The 10,000-nt window shown below is 43.8% G+C and overlaps 40 non-coding genes across 40 annotated transcripts in view; 21 read left to right on the forward strand and 19 right to left on the reverse strand.

Moving 5' to 3' along the window:
* The window catches only part of TRNAS-GCU (transfer RNA serine (anticodon GCU)), an 82-nt gene extending 24 nt beyond the window's left edge, over positions 1–58 (forward strand). The window contains exon 1 of the tRNA in view: positions 1–58. This exon is cut by the window's left edge and continues 24 nt beyond it. This is a non-coding gene — a tRNA (tRNA-Ser).
* Positions 59–158: 100 nt separating this feature from the next.
* TRNAE-CUC (transfer RNA glutamic acid (anticodon CUC)) lies at positions 159–230 on the reverse strand. Its single transcript has one exon. It is a non-coding gene; the product is annotated as a tRNA-Glu (tRNA).
* Positions 231–358: 128 nt separating this feature from the next.
* Positions 359–432, forward strand: TRNAN-GUU (transfer RNA asparagine (anticodon GUU)). Its single transcript has one exon. It is a non-coding gene; the product is annotated as a tRNA-Asn (tRNA).
* Positions 433–583: 151 nt separating this feature from the next.
* TRNAR-ACG (transfer RNA arginine (anticodon ACG)) lies at positions 584–656 on the reverse strand. The gene has a single exon. It is a non-coding gene; the product is annotated as a tRNA-Arg (tRNA).
* Positions 657–740: 84 nt separating this feature from the next.
* TRNAV-CAC (transfer RNA valine (anticodon CAC)) lies at positions 741–813 on the forward strand. The gene has a single exon. It is a non-coding gene; the product is annotated as a tRNA-Val (tRNA).
* A 109-nt stretch (positions 814–922) lies between these two features.
* TRNAP-AGG (transfer RNA proline (anticodon AGG)) lies at positions 923–994 on the forward strand. The gene has a single exon. It is a non-coding gene; the product is annotated as a tRNA-Pro (tRNA).
* A 137-nt stretch (positions 995–1,131) lies between these two features.
* On the forward strand, positions 1,132–1,203 carry TRNAQ-CUG (transfer RNA glutamine (anticodon CUG)). Its single transcript has one exon. It is a non-coding gene; the product is annotated as a tRNA-Gln (tRNA).
* A 106-nt stretch (positions 1,204–1,309) lies between these two features.
* TRNAF-GAA (transfer RNA phenylalanine (anticodon GAA)) lies at positions 1,310–1,382 on the forward strand. The gene has a single exon. It is a non-coding gene; the product is annotated as a tRNA-Phe (tRNA).
* Positions 1,383–1,493: 111 nt separating this feature from the next.
* Positions 1,494–1,567, reverse strand: TRNAT-AGU (transfer RNA threonine (anticodon AGU)). Its single transcript has one exon. It is a non-coding gene; the product is annotated as a tRNA-Thr (tRNA).
* Positions 1,568–1,643: 76 nt separating this feature from the next.
* Positions 1,644–1,716, reverse strand: TRNAK-CUU (transfer RNA lysine (anticodon CUU)). Its single transcript has one exon. It is a non-coding gene; the product is annotated as a tRNA-Lys (tRNA).
* A 92-nt stretch (positions 1,717–1,808) lies between these two features.
* Positions 1,809–1,890, forward strand: TRNAS-AGA (transfer RNA serine (anticodon AGA)). The gene has a single exon. It is a non-coding gene; the product is annotated as a tRNA-Ser (tRNA).
* Positions 1,891–3,457: 1,567 nt separating this feature from the next.
* Positions 3,458–3,529, forward strand: TRNAP-UGG (transfer RNA proline (anticodon UGG)). Its single transcript has one exon. It is a non-coding gene; the product is annotated as a tRNA-Pro (tRNA).
* A 69-nt stretch (positions 3,530–3,598) lies between these two features.
* On the reverse strand, positions 3,599–3,670 carry TRNAC-GCA (transfer RNA cysteine (anticodon GCA)). The gene has a single exon. It is a non-coding gene; the product is annotated as a tRNA-Cys (tRNA).
* Positions 3,671–3,783: 113 nt separating this feature from the next.
* On the reverse strand, positions 3,784–3,907 carry TRNAL-CAA (transfer RNA leucine (anticodon CAA)). Its single transcript has 2 exons — positions 3,870–3,907; positions 3,784–3,828 (listed from the first exon to the last, which is right to left on the reverse strand). It is a non-coding gene; the product is annotated as a tRNA-Leu (tRNA).
* A 26-nt stretch (positions 3,908–3,933) lies between these two features.
* TRNAR-UCU (transfer RNA arginine (anticodon UCU)) lies at positions 3,934–4,006 on the reverse strand. Its single transcript has one exon. It is a non-coding gene; the product is annotated as a tRNA-Arg (tRNA).
* A 252-nt stretch (positions 4,007–4,258) lies between these two features.
* TRNAL-CAG (transfer RNA leucine (anticodon CAG)) lies at positions 4,259–4,342 on the reverse strand. The gene has a single exon. It is a non-coding gene; the product is annotated as a tRNA-Leu (tRNA).
* An 89-nt stretch (positions 4,343–4,431) lies between these two features.
* Positions 4,432–4,505, forward strand: TRNAI-AAU (transfer RNA isoleucine (anticodon AAU)). The gene has a single exon. It is a non-coding gene; the product is annotated as a tRNA-Ile (tRNA).
* A 57-nt stretch (positions 4,506–4,562) lies between these two features.
* On the reverse strand, positions 4,563–4,635 carry TRNAK-UUU (transfer RNA lysine (anticodon UUU)). The gene has a single exon. It is a non-coding gene; the product is annotated as a tRNA-Lys (tRNA).
* A 103-nt stretch (positions 4,636–4,738) lies between these two features.
* Positions 4,739–4,810, reverse strand: TRNAD-GUC (transfer RNA aspartic acid (anticodon GUC)). Its single transcript has one exon. It is a non-coding gene; the product is annotated as a tRNA-Asp (tRNA).
* Positions 4,811–4,980: 170 nt separating this feature from the next.
* On the reverse strand, positions 4,981–5,073 carry TRNAY-GUA (transfer RNA tyrosine (anticodon GUA)). Its single transcript has 2 exons — positions 5,037–5,073; positions 4,981–5,016 (listed from the first exon to the last, which is right to left on the reverse strand). It is a non-coding gene; the product is annotated as a tRNA-Tyr (tRNA).
* A 112-nt stretch (positions 5,074–5,185) lies between these two features.
* Positions 5,186–5,258, forward strand: TRNAA-AGC (transfer RNA alanine (anticodon AGC)). Its single transcript has one exon. It is a non-coding gene; the product is annotated as a tRNA-Ala (tRNA).
* Positions 5,259–5,419: 161 nt separating this feature from the next.
* TRNAL-AAG (transfer RNA leucine (anticodon AAG)) lies at positions 5,420–5,501 on the reverse strand. The gene has a single exon. It is a non-coding gene; the product is annotated as a tRNA-Leu (tRNA).
* Positions 5,502–5,609: 108 nt separating this feature from the next.
* LOC145320423 (5S ribosomal RNA) lies at positions 5,610–5,728 on the forward strand. The gene has a single exon (XR_013880208.1). It is a non-coding gene; the product is annotated as a 5S ribosomal RNA (ribosomal RNA).
* A 62-nt stretch (positions 5,729–5,790) lies between these two features.
* TRNAM-CAU (transfer RNA methionine (anticodon CAU)) lies at positions 5,791–5,863 on the reverse strand. The gene has a single exon. It is a non-coding gene; the product is annotated as a tRNA-Met (tRNA).
* Positions 5,864–5,939: 76 nt separating this feature from the next.
* Positions 5,940–6,011, reverse strand: TRNAG-UCC (transfer RNA glycine (anticodon UCC)). The gene has a single exon. It is a non-coding gene; the product is annotated as a tRNA-Gly (tRNA).
* An 86-nt stretch (positions 6,012–6,097) lies between these two features.
* TRNAH-GUG (transfer RNA histidin (anticodon GUG)) lies at positions 6,098–6,169 on the reverse strand. The gene has a single exon. It is a non-coding gene; the product is annotated as a tRNA-His (tRNA).
* Positions 6,170–6,273: 104 nt separating this feature from the next.
* Positions 6,274–6,346, forward strand: TRNAV-AAC (transfer RNA valine (anticodon AAC)). The gene has a single exon. It is a non-coding gene; the product is annotated as a tRNA-Val (tRNA).
* Positions 6,347–6,349: 3 nt separating this feature from the next.
* On the forward strand, positions 6,350–6,421 carry TRNAE-UUC (transfer RNA glutamic acid (anticodon UUC)). Its single transcript has one exon. It is a non-coding gene; the product is annotated as a tRNA-Glu (tRNA).
* A 97-nt stretch (positions 6,422–6,518) lies between these two features.
* Positions 6,519–6,600, forward strand: TRNAS-GCU (transfer RNA serine (anticodon GCU)). The gene has a single exon. It is a non-coding gene; the product is annotated as a tRNA-Ser (tRNA).
* Positions 6,601–6,700: 100 nt separating this feature from the next.
* TRNAE-CUC (transfer RNA glutamic acid (anticodon CUC)) lies at positions 6,701–6,772 on the reverse strand. Its single transcript has one exon. It is a non-coding gene; the product is annotated as a tRNA-Glu (tRNA).
* Positions 6,773–6,900: 128 nt separating this feature from the next.
* Positions 6,901–6,974, forward strand: TRNAN-GUU (transfer RNA asparagine (anticodon GUU)). The gene has a single exon. It is a non-coding gene; the product is annotated as a tRNA-Asn (tRNA).
* Positions 6,975–7,125: 151 nt separating this feature from the next.
* Positions 7,126–7,198, reverse strand: TRNAR-ACG (transfer RNA arginine (anticodon ACG)). Its single transcript has one exon. It is a non-coding gene; the product is annotated as a tRNA-Arg (tRNA).
* An 84-nt stretch (positions 7,199–7,282) lies between these two features.
* On the forward strand, positions 7,283–7,355 carry TRNAV-CAC (transfer RNA valine (anticodon CAC)). Its single transcript has one exon. It is a non-coding gene; the product is annotated as a tRNA-Val (tRNA).
* Positions 7,356–7,464: 109 nt separating this feature from the next.
* Positions 7,465–7,536, forward strand: TRNAP-AGG (transfer RNA proline (anticodon AGG)). Its single transcript has one exon. It is a non-coding gene; the product is annotated as a tRNA-Pro (tRNA).
* A 137-nt stretch (positions 7,537–7,673) lies between these two features.
* Positions 7,674–7,745, forward strand: TRNAQ-CUG (transfer RNA glutamine (anticodon CUG)). The gene has a single exon. It is a non-coding gene; the product is annotated as a tRNA-Gln (tRNA).
* Positions 7,746–7,851: 106 nt separating this feature from the next.
* Positions 7,852–7,924, forward strand: TRNAF-GAA (transfer RNA phenylalanine (anticodon GAA)). Its single transcript has one exon. It is a non-coding gene; the product is annotated as a tRNA-Phe (tRNA).
* A 111-nt stretch (positions 7,925–8,035) lies between these two features.
* Positions 8,036–8,109, reverse strand: TRNAT-AGU (transfer RNA threonine (anticodon AGU)). Its single transcript has one exon. It is a non-coding gene; the product is annotated as a tRNA-Thr (tRNA).
* A 76-nt stretch (positions 8,110–8,185) lies between these two features.
* Positions 8,186–8,258, reverse strand: TRNAK-CUU (transfer RNA lysine (anticodon CUU)). The gene has a single exon. It is a non-coding gene; the product is annotated as a tRNA-Lys (tRNA).
* Positions 8,259–8,350: 92 nt separating this feature from the next.
* On the forward strand, positions 8,351–8,432 carry TRNAS-AGA (transfer RNA serine (anticodon AGA)). Its single transcript has one exon. It is a non-coding gene; the product is annotated as a tRNA-Ser (tRNA).
* Positions 8,433–9,999: 1,567 nt separating this feature from the next.
* The window catches only part of TRNAP-UGG (transfer RNA proline (anticodon UGG)), a 72-nt gene continuing 71 nt past the window's right edge, over position 10,000 (forward strand). Inside the window, exon 1 of the tRNA in view lies at position 10,000. This exon is cut by the window's right edge and continues 71 nt beyond it. This is a non-coding gene — a tRNA (tRNA-Pro).

Genomic DNA, 10,000 nt, shown 5'->3' on the forward strand with positions numbered 1-10,000 from the left:
CGTTGGACTGCTAATCCAATGGGCTCTGCCCGCGTGGGTTCGAATCCCATCCTCGTCGGAAGTTTTGTTCAATTATTGCCTTTTCTTCTCTCGAGAAATTCGATGCTATACCAACTCAACTACACTTGGACAAGCGCACAAGAGGGGGGAAAAAAGTTTTCCGTTACCGGGAATCGAACCCGGGCCTGCTGGGTGAGAGCCAGCTATCCTAACCACTAGACCATAACGGAAGGATGTATGATGTGTTTAGCAGTGCAAACTTAAACAAAGCATTTTCCAAACTGGCTTTCTCAATTGTACAATTATTTAACCATGTTGGCATATTTCTCAATTATTTCGATACCAGCATCATCAACTTGCCTCCGTGGCGCAATCGGCTAGCGCGTTCGGCTGTTAACCGAAAGGTTGGTGGTTCGAGCCCACCCGGGGGCGCAGACACCTTTTTCTTGTTGAGCGTAGCAATCAACGTGAACAAAACATAAGTATTGGCAGCTAAACAAACATATTGTCCATGTATCTGTGTATGCAATGTCATGCCATGTGTCTCAGTCATACACATTTAGTCTGTTCAAAGATAAAAATCCGATCTCGGCAGGATTCGAACCTGCAATCTTCTGATCCGTAGTCAGACGCGTTATCCGTTGCGCCACGAGACCCTGTAGTACACCGTTGGGACAGATCCATACCACATTTGCTACAACTCAATATTTCAAACAAAGAATTTGCCTCTCTACCAGCAAGGTTCCTTAGTGTAGTGGTTATCACGTGTCCTTCACACGGACAAGGTCGCCGGTTCGATCCCGGCAGGAACCAAACAGTCTGTTTTTTCTTCTTCTTTCTTGAAGGTCCTCGTTCAAAGGTGAGTCTCCTTCCGCAGGCATGTCAAATAAATACCCACACGCACTGTTACCACTCAACAGCTGGCTCGTTGGTCTAGGGGTATGATTCTCGCTTAGGGTGCGAGAGGTCCCGGGTTCAAATCCCGGACGAGCCCACTTGCTTTTTGGATTGGTCATGTTTGGCCCTAATTTCAGGGTTTCTGCAAATATGTTCCAGTTGTTTTACCTTTTTCTTTTCAATGGGAAAACGATTGGAAAACTGTACGTGCATCTTGACATCGCTAGATGTGAAGGTCCTATGGTGTAATGGTTAGCACTCTGGACTCTGAATCCAGCGATCCGAGTTCAAATCTCGGTAGGACCTGTCTCTTTTTCTGTTTGTTCGTTTGTTTTCGTCTGTCAGGCCACTTTTTCTTTTTGAAATGCTATGCTGCTGCGTTTCCGCTTGGGTCGCCAAGAACATAGCACAGGCCGTGATAGCTCAGTTGGGAGAGCGTTAGACTGAAGATCTAAAGGTCCCCGGTTCGATCCCGGGTCGCGGCATTTTGTTGAACTGTTTGTTTCGCTTCATTTTTCCTGTATCTTGGGCAAAATGTGAGCAGTGAAATCTTTCAGAGGCCTTCTTTTGACAGTTGGGTTGGTCAAAAAAAGTTGAGGCACCACCGAGATTCGAACTCGGGATCTCCTGTTTACTAGACAGGCGCTTTAACCAACTAAGCCATGGCGCCCTTTCTGCTGGTGGGTCCATGAGTGTGCACCTCATACTCGTTGCAGCTAAGTGGGAAACACACCAAAAGGAATGGTCGCCCAACGTGGGGCTCGAACCCACGACCCTGAGATTAAGAGTCTCATGCTCTACCGACTGAGCTAGCCGGGCTGCTTGCAAACCTGTGTGAAGTGGCAAGCTAAGCTAATCCAAGTTATTCTACTGTATGAGAATGCCGCCAAATGTGCCCCCATCAATGGATTGCAGTCGTGGCCGAGTGGTTAAGGCGTCTGACTAGAAATCAGATTCCCTCTGGGAGCGTAGGTTCGAATCCTACCGACTGCGGATAACATTTTGCCCTTCTCTCCATAGGTCATGGGCTGTTTGGGGGGTTACAAAGAGCCACAAATTGTCCTTTCCCTATGTGCCAGCAACGTTGGTTCAGTGGTAGAATGCTCGCCTGCCACGCGGGCGGCCCGGGTTCGATTCCCGGACGTTGCAGCAATTCATTTTGCAAGAACCTGAACCAGAATAGCAAGAGTTCCAACAAACAACATTCAAATGAAATCCGCTTGTCACTGGCGTACTCAAAGATGGAAAATATTTAGTTTTCGAGTACCAATCCTTGCCAGAATAATGCCAGGAAATGCGCAGCAATCGCGTTAACAAGATCCAAAATAAATTGCACTGAAAAAACCTATACTTTTTTCCCATTTTCAAAGTTTGAATTCTGTTGAATTAACTATTGTCTAAGGGATTTATGCATTCTATCGCTCAAGAGGACAACTGCTGACCTCCAGTGTTCATGGTTAAGTCAAATACACGTTAAAGGTAAAAATTTGCCCCAAACAAAGTATTTTAATGTAATGTACTAGAAAAATAATTTGTTTAACTTAAATCTAAGTTTCAAAATTATTCTATTTTTCTAACCCATTGAGAGACTTTTTTTATGTGCTTTTTGGGAAAATTTTTATGTTTAATATGCATTTGACTAAGCCATGTACACTGGAGGTCAGCAGCTCTCCTTCAAGAATAGTTATTTAACAGAATCAAACTTTAAAGATGAGAGAAAAGTACAAATAAGTATTTTTTTCTGTTGATTTAATGGTATCTGTGCATACAATAGGCAACACCCAAATTTCCCTTTTTCATAAATTTATCTTGAAATATAAAGACATCCCAAAACTGATGGATTGGACTTGTAGAAGGAACCAATTGAGTATCTTAGGTCGAAAAAGGTTTGTGTTTTGAGCATTTGTGACCAAGTAGTGGCCAAACAGTGAGGAAACATATAAAAAGACTTTAGAAGTCCGAGATATTATTTTTTTGTTTTATTGAAACCCAAGAAAAAAATATGATTTTATTAACTTAAATTCATAAAGAGATTTTTATTATTTTACAACGATTGCAATAGATGAAGCATATTTATTATTAATGCACAGATAAAACATAGATGTGAAACAACAATATGAAGGCAGCACTTCATGAGATGGACTTGATTCGAGTAATAGTTGAAAGAACAGCTCAAATTAACTCTCATGAAAAAAACTAGAAACCTTCAGTTTAATTCAACTAATGAGATTTCATGTATGCTCCGATGCGATTCATTTATTGGCTCAATCAGACATTACCTCTCTTTCTTAGTATCTTTATTTTGAAAACAAAAAATTAAATCTTGAATATCTTTATTCCTCCCCAAAATTTTAGGTTCAGTTAATCATTTTTACCAACTATGAACCAGCGGTTGGTTTTATGTGTTATTTATATGGACAGAAAGGTCTGATATGAATTAGAAAACTGTGCAACATCCAGAGAAACATCTGAATCATGTTGGTTTCAATGCCAGACTTTATTAAAGCAGTCAAAGTTACATCAAGTGTATTAAATCACTGTTGACTTAACCTAACCGGGCGGCCAAATGGTCTAGGGGTATGATTCCTGCTTTGGGTGCAGGAGGTCCCGGGTTCAAATCCCGGTTTGGCCCTTGATTTTTCTTTTTTTTTTTTTCTGGATGCAAGGTTGCAATGTGCTAAACCAAAAAAAGTTTCACCTAAGGGGACACTCGGAGTTGAACCAAGGACCTGCCGGACTGCAGCCGGATGCTCTACCACTGAGCTATATCCCCGTGTGCGGTGAAACAAGCAAACAATTGTGGTCAATCTTAGCTCTGCGTTTTGATGGCGATACTTCCTTGAGTGGGAGGGTGGCAGTTGCAGAAAATTAATGCCAAAAGTTGTTTGTCAGAAATGGGATTCGAACCCATGCCCTCATCGAGGACCAGAATTCTCCAGAGCCTACTCCGTATTGCAGAGCAAGGATTATGCCTTGAGTCTGGCGCCTTAGACCACTCGGCCATCCTGACATCTTACTGGCTGGCAAAACAGTTTGCAACCCATCTGGGGATCGAACCCAGGACCTTTGGATTAGAAGTCCAACGCGCTATCCTCTGCGCTAATGGGTCGTGTTGGGGTGCGGGGACACATTTGTGGTCCCTGTTGACGTCTGAAATAAAGAAAAGAGAACAGAACAGAAGAAAAGAATTGGGTTTTAGCAGAGCGTAGTTTCGATCTACGGACCTCTGGGTTATGGGCCCAGCACGCTTCCACTGCGCCACTCTGCTATCCTTGTCTGGTTGAGTCAAACATTTTATGTATATTTGGTTTGCTGCCAAAATAGAGCAGCACGCACACACAATGGACAGGAAAAAGGAGTTTGTCAGCTGTGAGATTCGAACTCACGCCCACAGAAGTGGACTGCGACCTGAACGCAGCGCCTTAGACCACTCGGCCAAACTGACTGTTGACTCACGGTGTAGGCAGCCACAAGCAACAAGCTATGCAAATACACTATATCAATGCAAAGTTTTTAGTCCAACAACCGTGTGTAGGCCCGTTAGCTCAGTTGGTTAGAGCGTCGTGCTAATAACGCGAAGGTCACGGGTTCGATCCCCCTACGGGCCATACTCCTTTTAATTTGCTGACAAAGTGATTTAAGTGCACGTCTGTGCAAAAGGGTAGCGCCCGAGCAGGGGCTCGAACCCTGGACCGTTAGGTTAAAAGCCTAACGCTCTACCGACTGAGCTACCCGGGCTCAATGGTATTGGAGGTAAATTATGTAACCAAATTGCCTTCTATCATAAAGCTGGAGCAATGAAATGCATGTCTCTCAAGCTGTCCTGTCAAAAAGTTGCATTCTCCCCGACCGGGAATCGAACCCGGGCCTTCCACGTGACAGGCGGAGATCCTCACCACTAGACTATCGAGGAATGGATAGACGCCAGGGAAAATGAAAAAAATTAAGCAACATCATGTCCTGGCTTTCTAATGTCGGTTACACTCGATGCTGACACCGATGTCGTTGAGCATTGGTGTTCAAAGCTAACACCGTGTTCGTGTTCCGATGGAAAATATGAAAAAAAGGACGAAAAAGGTTAGTTCCTTCGAGCCGGATTTGAACCAGCGACCTATGGATATCTGCTCGCAGAGTAACAACTACAGTCCACCGCTCTACCAACTGAGCTATCGAAGGTAGCTGTCGGGTGAGGAATTGCTTTGTCAATTTAACCACAGTTGCTGTGCGACCTTTTGATTTCCCGAGACAGAAGATTCAAATACTTGCTTTCGGACATCAACAGCAAGAAGGGGATGTAGCTCAGATGGTAGAGCGCTCGCTTAGCATGCGAGAGGTACGGGGATCGATACCCCGCATCTCCAAGCAACATTTTGCCATAGCTCATGAAACCTGTTCATCATGTATGGAGACAAACAAATGATTGACCCCAGTCTGCCTAGGGGACGGAGATACAATCAAAACAAAAACAAACCGAATAACAGCCACTTCAGCCAACAATAATTCTAAAGTGAGGAAAAAGCTTTGGCAGCGGTGGGATTCGAACCCACGCCCTCGAAAGGACTGGTGCCTTAAACCAGCGCCTTAGACCGCTCGGCCACGCTACCCCTAATGCCCTGAAGCCGACTGCTTGTCTTGTAGTACCTTGTGCTTAATCCCTACGCCATCGCAGCAGAAAAGGATTGACTCATACCGTTGCATTGCCCATCATCAATGTCTACGGCCATACCATGTTGAAAGCACCAGTTCTCGTCCGATCACTGAAGTTAAGCAACATTGGGCCAAGTTAGTACTTGGATGGGTGACCGCCTGGGAATACTTGGTGTCGTAGGCCTAAACTTTCGTTTTCCTTTCCATCACTACACGCATTAGACATATTAAGATCAAAATGAAGTCTGCCCCCGGTGAGGCTCGAACTCACGGCCTTCAGATTATGAGACTGACGCGCTGCCTACTGCGCTACGGAGGCTTGGTGATCTCTGTTGCACAATTTGGAAGCAGTATTGGCCAATTACGGCACATACCATGGCTTAAAAATTCAGCTCTGCGTCAGCCGGGAATCGAACCCGGGTCAACTGCTTGGAAGGCAGCTATGCTCACCACTATACCACTGACGCTTCTTCATGACATGGGCTCCCACAATACCATCCGCCAGTTCCAAATTCAAAGTCACGATGTGACAGGGAAAGGAAAAAATTGTCACTGCCGTGACCAGGATTCGAACCTGGGTTACTGCGGCCACAACGCAGGGTCCTAACCACTAGACGATCACGGCTAGAGACAGTGACAAAGGCACAAATGTTCTAGTGTACATACCACAAAGGCCAGCCTTTTCCGTGATTTGATAACATCCCACCTTAGTTGGCACTATACCACAGAGTTTCCGTGGTGTAGCGGTTATCACATCTGCCTAACACGCAGAAGGTCTCCGGTTCGATCCCGGACGGAAACATGATCCCACGTGGTCTAACGGCTAGGATATCTGGCTTTCACCCAGGAGGCCCGGGTTCAACTCCCGGCGTGGGAAATCTTTTTCTTCTCTAAAAACTGCTGAACCACCAGGATCTCATTCTTTCATGCAAACATCAAGGGCTTCCCAAGTTTCGGCCTGACTCCTCCTAGTTGACGAGGTGGCCGAGTGGTTAAGGCGTTGGACTGCTAATCCAATGGGCTCTGCCCGCGTGGGTTCGAATCCCATCCTCGTCGGAAGTTTTGTTCAATTATTGCCTTTTCTTCTCTCGAGAAATTCGATGCTATACCAACTCAACTACACTTGGACAAGCGCACAAGAGGGGGGAAAAAAGTTTTCCGTTACCGGGAATCGAACCCGGGCCTGCTGGGTGAGAGCCAGCTATCCTAACCACTAGACCATAACGGAAGGATGTATGATGTGTTTAGCAGTGCAAACTTAAACAAAGCATTTTCCAAACTGGCTTTCTCAATTGTACAATTATTTAACCATGTTGGCATATTTCTCAATTATTTCGATACCAGCATCATCAACTTGCCTCCGTGGCGCAATCGGCTAGCGCGTTCGGCTGTTAACCGAAAGGTTGGTGGTTCGAGCCCACCCGGGGGCGCAGACACCTTTTTCTTGTTGAGCGTAGCAATCAACGTGAACAAAACATAAGTATTGGCAGCTAAACAAACATATTGTCCATGTATCTGTGTATGCAATGTCATGCCATGTGTCTCAGTCATACACATTTAGTCTGTTCAAAGATAAAAATCCGATCTCGGCAGGATTCGAACCTGCAATCTTCTGATCCGTAGTCAGACGCGTTATCCGTTGCGCCACGAGACCCTGTAGTACACCGTTGGGACAGATCCATACCACATTTGCTACAACTCAATATTTCAAACAAAGAATTTGCCTCTCTACCAGCAAGGTTCCTTAGTGTAGTGGTTATCACGTGTCCTTCACACGGATAAGGTCGCCGGTTCGATCCCGGCAGGAACCAAACAGTCTGTTTTTTCTTCTTCTTTCTTGAAGGTCCTCGTTCAAAGGTGAGTCTCCTTCCGCAGGCATGTCAAATAAATACCCACACGCACTGTTACCACTCAACAGCTGGCTCGTTGGTCTAGGGGTATGATTCTCGCTTAGGGTGCGAGAGGTCCCGGGTTCAAATCCCGGACGAGCCCACTTGCTTTTTGGATTGGTCATGTTTGGCCCTAATTTCAGGGTTTCTGCAAATATGTTCCAGTTGTTTTACCTTTTTCTTTTCAATGGGAAAACGATTGGAAAACTGTACGTGCATCTTGACATCGCTAGATGTGAAGGTCCTATGGTGTAATGGTTAGCACTCTGGACTCTGAATCCAGCGATCCGAGTTCAAATCTCGGTAGGACCTGTCTCTTTTTCTGTTTGTTCGTTTGTTTTCGTCTGTCAGGCCACTTTTTCTTTTTGAAATGCTATGCTGCTGCGTTTCCGCTTGGGTCGCCAAGAACATAGCACAGGCCGTGATAGCTCAGTTGGGAGAGCGTTAGACTGAAGATCTAAAGGTCCCCGGTTCGATCCCGGGTCGCGGCATTTTGTTGAACTGTTTGTTTCGCTTCATTTTTCCTGTATCTTGGGCAAAATGTGAGCAGTGAAATCTTTCAGAGGCCTTCTTTTGACAGTTGGGTTGGTCAAAAAAAGTTGAGGCACCACCGAGATTCGAACTCGGGATCTCCTGTTTACTAGACAGGCGCTTTAACCAACTAAGCCATGGCGCCCTTTCTGCTGGTGGGTCCATGAGTGTGCACCTCATACTCGTTGCAGCTAAGTGGGAAACACACCAAAAGGAATGGTCGCCCAACGTGGGGCTCGAACCCACGACCCTGAGATTAAGAGTCTCATGCTCTACCGACTGAGCTAGCCGGGCTGCTTGCAAACCTGTGTGAAGTGGCAAGCTAAGCTAATCCAAGTTATTCTACTGTATGAGAATGCCGCCAAATGTGCCCCCATCAATGGATTGCAGTCGTGGCCGAGTGGTTAAGGCGTCTGACTAGAAATCAGATTCCCTCTGGGAGCGTAGGTTCGAATCCTACCGACTGCGGATAACATTTTGCCCTTCTCTCCATAGGTCATGGGCTGTTTGGGGGGTTACAAAGAGCCACAAATTGTCCTTTCCCTATGTGCCAGCAACGTTGGTTCAGTGGTAGAATGCTCGCCTGCCACGCGGGCGGCCCGGGTTCGATTCCCGGACGTTGCAGCAATTCATTTTGCAAGAACCTGAACCAGAATAGCAAGAGTTCCAACAAACAACATTCAAATGAAATCCGCTTGTCACTGGCGTACTCAAAGATGGAAAATATTTAGTTTTCGAGTACCAATCCTTGCCAGAATAATGCCAGGAAATGCGCAGCAATCGCGTTAACAAGATCCAAAATAAATTGCACTGAAAAAACCTATACTTTTTTCCCATTTTCAAAGTTTGAATTCTGTTGAATTAACTATTGTCTAAGGGATTTATGCATTCTATCGCTCAAGAGGACAGCTGCTGACCTCCAGTGTTCATGGTTAAGTCAAATACACGTTAAAGGTAAAAATTTGCCCCAAACAAAGTATTTTAATGTAATGTACTAGAAAAATAATTTGTTTAACTTAAATCTAAGTTTCAAAATTATTCTATTTTTCTAACCCATTGAGAGACTTTTTTTATGTGCTTTTTGGGAAAATTTTTATGTTTAATATGCATTTGACTAAGCCATGTACACTGGAGGTCAGCAGCTCTCCTTCAAGAATAGTTATTTAACAGAATCAAACTTTAAAGATGAGAGAAAAGTACAAATAAGTATTTTTTTCTGTTGATTTAATGGTATCTGTGCATACAATAGGCAACACCCAAATTTCCCTTTTTCATAAATTTATCTTGAAATATAAAGACATCCCAAAACTGATGGATTGGACTTGTAGAAGGAACCAATTGAGTATCTTAGGTCGAAAAAGGTTTGTGTTTTGAGCATTTGTGACCAAGTAGTGGCCAAACAGTGAGGAAACATATAAAAAGACTTTAGAAGTCCGAGATATTATTTTTTTGTTTTATTGAAACCCAAGAAAAAAATATGATTTTATTAACTTAAATTCATAAAGAGATTTTTATTATTTTACAACGATTGCAATAGATGAAGCATATTTATTATTAATGCACAGATAAAACATAGATGTGAAACAACAATATGAAGGCAGCACTTCATGAGATGGACTTGATTCGAGTAATAGTTGAAAGAACAGCTCAAATTAACTCTCATGAAAAAAACTAGAAACCTTCAGTTTAATTCAACTAATGAGATTTCATGTATGCTCCGATGCGATTCATTTATTGGCTCAATCAGACATTACCTCTCTTTCTTAGTATCTTTATTTTGAAAACAAAAAATTAAATCTTGAATATCTTTATTCCTCCCCAAAATTTTAGGTTCAGTTAATCATTTTTACCAACTATGAACCAGCGGTTGGTTTTATGTGTTATTTATATGGACAGAAAGGTCTGATATGAATTAGAAAACTGTGCAACATCCAGAGAAACATCTGAATCATGTTGGTTTCAATGCCAGACTTTATTAAAGCAGTCAAAGTTACATCAAGTGTATTAAATCACTGTTGACTTAACCTAACCGGGCG

Source organism: Acartia tonsa, chromosome 5, assembly GCF_053477335.1.
Source record: "Acartia tonsa isolate MP-2025a chromosome 5, ASM5347733v1, whole genome shotgun sequence".
Lineage (NCBI taxonomy): Eukaryota > Metazoa > Arthropoda > Copepoda > Calanoida > Acartiidae > Acartia > Acartia tonsa.